The sequence below is a fragment of the Salvelinus alpinus genome, chromosome 2 (assembly GCF_045679555.1).
Source record: "Salvelinus alpinus chromosome 2, SLU_Salpinus.1, whole genome shotgun sequence".
Classification (NCBI taxonomy): domain Eukaryota; kingdom Metazoa; phylum Chordata; class Actinopteri; order Salmoniformes; family Salmonidae; genus Salvelinus; species Salvelinus alpinus.
In genome coordinates, this window is record NC_092087.1 from 44,332,852 (window position 1) to 44,340,871 (window position 8,020).

The window sequence follows — 8,020 nt, forward strand, 5'->3', positions numbered from 1 at the left end:
AGAGGAAACGTCAAACACCTGCCTCTAATTGAAAACCATATCAGGCAACACATTAAACCCAACATAGAAACACATAACATAGAATGCCCACCCCAACTCACGTCCTGACCAACTAAACACATACAAAAACAATGGAAAACAGGTCAGGAACGTGACACTTTAGTTGAATGAGCTGACTGTGTGGCTCTGGAGAAGAGTGTCTGATAAATTCTCAAAATGTAAAAATGTAAAATATTGTTAAATTAAAATATATTGAATTTGACCATCAATGGCCCTTCAATAATTTGGTGCGTGACACCTCTAGTACCATAATAATAGTCTTATTATTATTACAAAAGTATAATCAATGTATGTAGTTCAATCAATATGACTTTACGACAACCATATCCATGTCACAGTTGTGGTGCGTTAGTACCACCAACTGTTCATGCAATGTTACTACAGGTGGTTTTCAGTTCCTTGGTGAGTGAGTGGTGATTGTTTTTGTCCCACTGAAAGTAAGTCATTTATCTACAAGTAGTTGTACTGTAGGTGGCAATAGCGCACTAGTTTCAAGCACTTGTCATGCAGTCAGTCCCATTTGAATGATGGCAAAATGTAAGACTGTAGTGGTCTACGGGCATGGGTGGACTGTGACCAGAATTTGGCCCTGGCATTTCAAACACACCAACACATTTTTTTCCTTGTGGTCACAACACCGGCCCATTTTTCTTCTCAAGGACCCCATTATAAGCCAGATAGTGATTATTTTGAGCAAAAAACCTAAGTTAGACAGGCCCACTGGGCTAAAGATGGCCAGTCTGCCCCTGGCTACTGGACACTAAAGGCCACATATATTTGCTGTATGGTAAATGGTGGGATCTTACTGTACACAACAGTCAACAAATGAATTATGTGTTATACAATTACATTTAAAAAAGTTCCAAATGTTGTCCCCTCTTTTGTTTGATATGAGAGGAATGCTTAATGGAATGCATTTCATGTCAGATGGATTCGTCTTGTTTGCCTTCAGTTTGTCATTTTAGGTGCCAGTGCTATAATCCCCAATGTTGGTGCAAATGTTTGCAACAGTTTCGACCTCTAATATTAGCATTGTCTAACCAAAAATTGTATATAATAGGTGGAATCTACCGCACACCCAGAGCTGATTAGTGAATAGTTAGTGATCGTAAGATGGCTCCGGAGAAGAAGGCTGACGTTTTACATGTTCCTAACCAATTGTGTTTTTTTGTTTTTGTTTTTCATTTTTTTACCTATTTTGTACATAATGTTGCTGCTACCGTCTCTTTTGACTGAAAATAACTTCTAGACATCAGAACATCGATTACTCACCACGAACTGGCAGAATACTTTTTTTCCTTTAATGAGTCTGAGGAGCGCGACGTGAAGGACATACTGCTTTCTCGGGAACAGTTCCAGATCCCCGTCATTTGTGTGAAGAGGAGGCAGAGAAAAAGGGGCCGGAGGTCGGACTGCCTTCTGAGAATTCGTAGGCGATCGAATAAACCCCCATTGCCTTGCGTTCTGCTAGCAAACGTGCAATCTTTGGAAAATAAAATCGATGACGTACGCAGAAGATTAAACTACCAACGTTACATTCAAAACTGTAATATCTTATGCTTCACGGAGTCGTGGCTGAACGACGACATTATCAACATACAGCTGCCTGGTTTTACGCTGTATCGGCAGGATAGAACAGCGGCGTCTGTTAACACAAGGGGTGGCGGACTGTGTATTTTTGTAAATAACAGCTGGTGCACGATATCTAAGGAAGTCTTGAGGTTTTGCTCACCTGAGGTAGAGTATCTCATGATAAGCTGTAGACCACACTATCTACCTAGAGAGTTTTCATCTGTATTTTTCATAGCTGTGTACATACCACCACAGACCGATGCTGCCACTAAGACCGCACTGAATGAGCTGTATTCTGCCATAAGCAAACAGGAAAACGCTCACCCAGAGGTTGCGCTCCTAGTGGCCGGGGACTTTAATGCAGGGAAACTTAAATCTGTCTTACCGAATTCCTGTCAGCATGTTAAATGTGCAACCAGAGGGAAAACAACTCTGGACCACCTTTACTCCATAGACAGAGATGCATACAAAGCTCTCCCTCACCCTCCATTTGGCAAATCTGACCATAATTCTATCCTACTGATTCGTGCTTACAAGCAAAAATGAATAAAGCATGAATAATGAATAAAGCACAATAACAAAGTGGTCAGATGAAGCGGATGCTAAGCTACTGGACTGTTTTGCAAGCACAGACTGGAATACGTTCCGGGATTCTTCCGATGGCATTGAGGAGTACACCACATCAGTCATTGGCTTCATCAATAACTGCATCGATGATGTCGTCCCCGCGGTGACCGTACGTACATACCCCAACCAGAAGCCATGGATTACAGGCAACATCCGCACTGAACTAAAGACTAGACTGCTGCTTTCAAGGAGCGGGACTCTAACCCAGAAGCTTATAAGAAATCCCGCTATGCCCTCCGACGAACAATCAAACAGGCAATGCATCAATATGGGACTAAGATCGAATTGTACTACACCGGCTCTGATGCTCGTCGGATGTGGCAGGGCTTTCAAACCATTACAGACTACAAAGGAAAGCAAAGCCGAGAGCTGCCCAGTGACACTTCTAAGCTTGCTTCGAAACAAATAACACTGAAACATGCATGAGAGCACCAGCTGTTCCAGGAAGACTGTGATCATGTTCTCCGCAGCCAATGTGAGTAGACCTTCAAAAAGGGCAACATTCACAAGGCCGCAGGGCCAGACGGATTACCAGGACATGTACTGTGAGCATGCGCTGACCAACTGGCAAGTGTCTTCAATGACATTTTCAACCTCTCCCTGTCTGAGTCTGTAGTACCAACAAATTTTAAGCAGACCACCATAGTCCCTGTGCCCAAGAACATTAAGGTAACCTGCCTAAATGACTTCCGACCCGTAGCACTCACGTCTGTAGCCATGAAGTGCTTTGAAAGGCTGGTCATGGCTCACATCAACACCTTTATCCCAGAAACCCTAGACCCACTGCAATTTGCATACCGCCAACAGATCGACGGATGATGCAATCTCTATTGCATTCCACACTGCCCTTTCCCACCTGGACAGAAGGAACACCTTCAATTGAAGTCGGAAGTTTACATACACTTAGGTTGGAGCCATTAAATCTCGTTTTTCAACCACTCCACAAATTCCTTGTTAACAAACTATAGTTTTGACAAGTCGGTTAGGACATCTACTTCGTGCATGACACAAGTAATTTTTCCAACATATTGTTTACAGACAGATTATTTCACTTATCATTCACTGTAGCACAATTACAGTGGGTCAGAAATGTACATACACTAAGTTGACTGTGCCTTTAAACAGCTTGGAAAATTCTAGAAAATGATGTCATGCCTTTAGAAGCTTCTGAAAGGCCAATTGACATCAATTGAGTCAATTGGAGGTGTATCTGTGGATGTATTTCAAGGCCTACCTTCAAACTCAGTGCCTCTTTGCTTGACATCATGGGAAAATCAAAAGAAATCAGCCAAGATCTCAGAAAACAATTGTAGACCTCCACAAGTCTGGTTCATCCTTGGGAGCAACTTCCAAATGCCTGAAGGTACCACGTTCATCTGTACAAACAGTACGCAAGTATAAACACCATGGGACCACGCAGCCGTCATAACGCTCAGGAAGGAGACGCGTTCTGTCTCCTAGAGATGAACGTACTTTGGGGTGAAAAGTGCAAATCAATCCCAGAACAACAGCAAAGGACCCTGTGAAGATGCTGGAGGAAACAGGTACAAAAGTATCTTTATCCACATTAAAACGAGTCCTATACCGACATAACCTGAAAGGCCGCTCAGCAAGGAAGAAGCCACTGCTCCAAAACCGCCATAAAATAGCCAGACTACAGTTTGCAACTGCACATGGGGACAAAGATCATACTTTTTGGAGAAATGTCCTCTGGTCTGATGAAACAAAAATAGAACTGTTTGGGAAGAACACCATCTCAAATGTGAAGCACGGGGGTGGCAGCATCATGTTGTGGGGGTGCTTTGCTGCAGGAGGGACTGGTGTCCTTCACCAAACAGATGGCATCATGAGGGAGGGAAATTATGTGGATATATTGAAGCAACATCTTAAGACATCAGTCAGGAAGTTAAAGCTTTGTTGCAAATGGGTCTTCAAAATGGACAATGACCCCAAGCATACTTCCAAAGTTGTGGCAAAATGGCTTAAGGACAACAAAGTCAAGGTTTTGGAGTAAAGCCCTGACCTCAATCCCATAGAACATTTGTTGGCAGAACTGAAAAAGCGTGTGCGAGCAAGGAGGCCTACAAACCTGACTCAGTTACACCAGCTCTGTCAGGAGGAATGGGCCAAAATTCACCCAACTTATTGTGGGAAGCTTGTGGAAGGCTAGTTAAATACTTTAAAGGCAATCCTACCAAATACTAATTGAGTGTATGTAAACTTCTGACCCACTGGGAATGTGATGAAAGAAATAAAAACTGAAATAAATCATTCTCTCTACTATTATTCTGACATTTCAAATTCTTAAAATAAAGTATTTATTCTAACTGACCTAAGACAGGGATTTTTACTAGGATTAAATGTCAGGAATTGTACAAAACTGAGTTTTAATGTATTTGGCTAAGGTGTATGTAAACTTTCGCGTTCAGCTGTATGTGAGAATGCTGTTCATTGACTACAGCTCAGCGTTCAACACCATAGTGCTGTCAAAGCTCGACAATAAACTAGAGACCCTGGGACTAAACACCTCCCTCTGCAACTGGATTTCCTGACGGGCCGCCCCCAGGTGTTAAGGGTAGGTAACAGCACATCCACAATGCTGATCCTCAACACAGGGGCCTCTCATGGGTGCGTGCTGAGTCCCTTCCTGTACTCCCTGTTCACTCAGGACTGCACAGCCAGGCACGACACCAACACCATCATTAAGTTTGCCAATGACACAACAGTGGTAGGCCTAATCCCTGACAACGACGAGAGGAGCCTATAGGAGGAGGTCAGAGACATGACCGTGTGGTTCCAGGACAACAACCTCTCCCTCAACGTGATCGAGACAAAGGAGATGATTGTGGACAACAGGAAAAAGAGGACCGAGCACTCCCCCATTCTCATCGAAGTGGCTGTAGTGGAGCATGTTGAGAGCTTCAAGTACCTTGGTGTCCACATCACCAACAAACTAACATGGTCCAAGCACAAAAAGACAGTCGTGAAGAGTTCACAACAAAACCTATTCCCCCTCAGGAGACTGAAAAGATTTGGCATGGGTCCTCAGATCCTCAAAAGGTTCTACAGCTGCACCATCGAGAGCATCCTGACTGGTTGCATCACTGCCTGGTATGGTAACTGCTTGGCCTCCGACAGCAAGGCACTACAGAGGCTATTGCGTACGGCCCAGCACATCACTGGGGCCAAGCTTCCTGCCATCCAGGACCTCTATACCAGGCGGTGTCAGAGGAAGGCCCTAAAAATTGTCAAAGACTCCAGCCACCCTTTTCATAGACTGTTCTCTCTGCTCTCCGCACGGCAAGCGGTTCCAGAGTGCCAAGCCCAGGTCCAAGAGGCTTCTAAACAGCTTCTACCCACAATCCATAAGCCATAAGACTCAAATGGCTACCCAGACTATTGACATTGCCCCTCCCCCCCTTTTTTTACACCGCTGCTACTCTCTGTTGTTATCATCTATGCATAGTCACTTTAATAACTCTATCTACATGTACATATTACCTCAATTACCTTGACTAACCGGTGCCCCCACACATTGACTCTGTACCGGCTCCCTCCTGTATATAGTCTCGCTATTGTTATTTTACTGCTGCTCTTAAATTACTAGTTACTTTTATTTCTTATTGTTATTCATATATATATTTTGAATTGCATTGTTGGTTAGTTAGGGGCTCGTAAGTTAGCATTTCACCTGTTGTATTCGGAGCACGTGACTAATAAAATGTGACTTGATTTTAAGGTGCTGGGGGCAAAAGGCAAAAACTCTTCAAATGTTGATCTTTGGTTGCGTTGACAATCAAACACAATTCAATATCACTAACTATCATTACATTCTAAGCACAGCTTGAAACCCTAGGCCTAATGATTTGTCTATTTTTAGTTGAATTCTGGGTTGAATTTAAGCAATAGCTGTCCTTGGCAAATGCTATAGGCTTAAATGGCTTCATTGATGATGAGTGATAAACTATGGTCACGCTTTATTTGCTCTGTTAAACCTTCCCTTTGGAATGACTTCGATAGCAACAGTGAATCTATTTTGTTTTTAAGTCGAGATCTCTCAACAATCGTTCTCAAGAGGGCACATTGGTAATAGTATCGCGGAAAACTACAAACTCTGTTATGCACATGCTCTGTATAAGCCTTGAACCTGTACATTTCCACTGTCTGTTTGTTTCATGTAAGAAGAAGCCAGTGTTTTTCCTCTCTTGTTTTGAGTAACTTAGTCATGCGGCCAAAGACAAAGGGCCATTTGAGAAGTGTTGCCAACTCATTTTCAGGGGAAGTTGCTAGAGGCAGGTAGATTTATTGCTAAAAGTTACTAAATGACGTTGTGACGTCATTACGTAGATTACACAATAACGTTACTCAAACTGACTGGCCATCTCGGTGAAAAATATGATTTGACATTTGTTAGTTTATTATCACATATTTTTATTTGTAAAAGTAATATAAACACAACACATTTGATATGATCAGATATTTTTATTTTTAAACACAACACATTGAAATATTGAACAATTACACATTACAAACTATTGAACAATTACATTTGATATATTTATTTTTTAAACTAGTAAACCTACACATTCTGAACAATTATAGTTTTAAGCAGTGTATTGGTAGTTAGTTAACATGCAAACTAACTGATCAACAATTATAGGTACAAGCTAATAACAAGGTATATATGCTATCTTTTTGAACAAGCAACTTAACTCAAATAATGATGTGTGCACCATGCATCTCTCTCCAGCTCTCTCCAGGTTGTTGTGCTGCTTGGCTGTCTCAATGGTTCAATGGCTCAATGGTTTCCTCCAGATATTGCCACTGTTCTCGCTCACACTGCAGTACACACTGCCACCATCAGCTGTGTGTCTCTACCAGTTCCAGAAAGTCCACTCCTTGCATACGTACTGTAAATATGATGAATCAAAGATTGGCAAGGAAATCCTCTTCCTCTATACTGTCCAACTACATTGTCATGGAGCTGGAACCAGCAGAAGAGGATGGAGTGGCCTAAAAGCTGTATGTTGCTGTGGTGCCAAACTGCTGCAGGACTTCACCTGGTAGTTTATGCTGGTAACAGGTATCACCAGCCAGCTTCAGTCCATATCGCACCAGGAGTATGGAGTTGAGTGTGCAGTGACATTCTATTTCTTAACTTTGACTTAACCACACTCATTTGGCTGAACAGCCGTTCAACCTCCTCATTTGAGTGTGGCAAGGAGAGGGCAGTGAGTGCAGCTTTGCACAGTTCTTCAAATGGATTTGACCCGGAAGAGTCCATGTAGTTATTCACTTCACTCCAAAACTCGACTGTATTTTCAGTTGAGTCCCACCTAAACAAATGGATGTTTCTCCATTTGGAAACAATTTTATCAATTGTTTGGGACTAGTACCCCAGTAGCTCAGCTACTTTAATAATTTCAGTGGTGCCTTTATTGTACTTTAGCTTTTCCTTAACACTGAACAAGGCCATGTTTCGCAAGGCGTCTAGGTTGTCTGGGATCCTTGCTTGCAGCTCCTTGCTTAAAGCAACAATGTAGTTGATGCACTGTCTCCGAATGACCTTTTCGTCCTCTGGCGCAAGACTAAGTTGGACACCGTGCTCTCGAAAAGGTACCCAAGGCATGGTGATGGACTGAGATGTCCATCAATGGCATCCTTCAGGACATCAATTTTTGCCATAGGGTTGACTACTAGGCTGCAAATTAATTTTAAGAGGTGTACCAGATTGTCCAAAAGCTTGACAGGATCTGTTTGC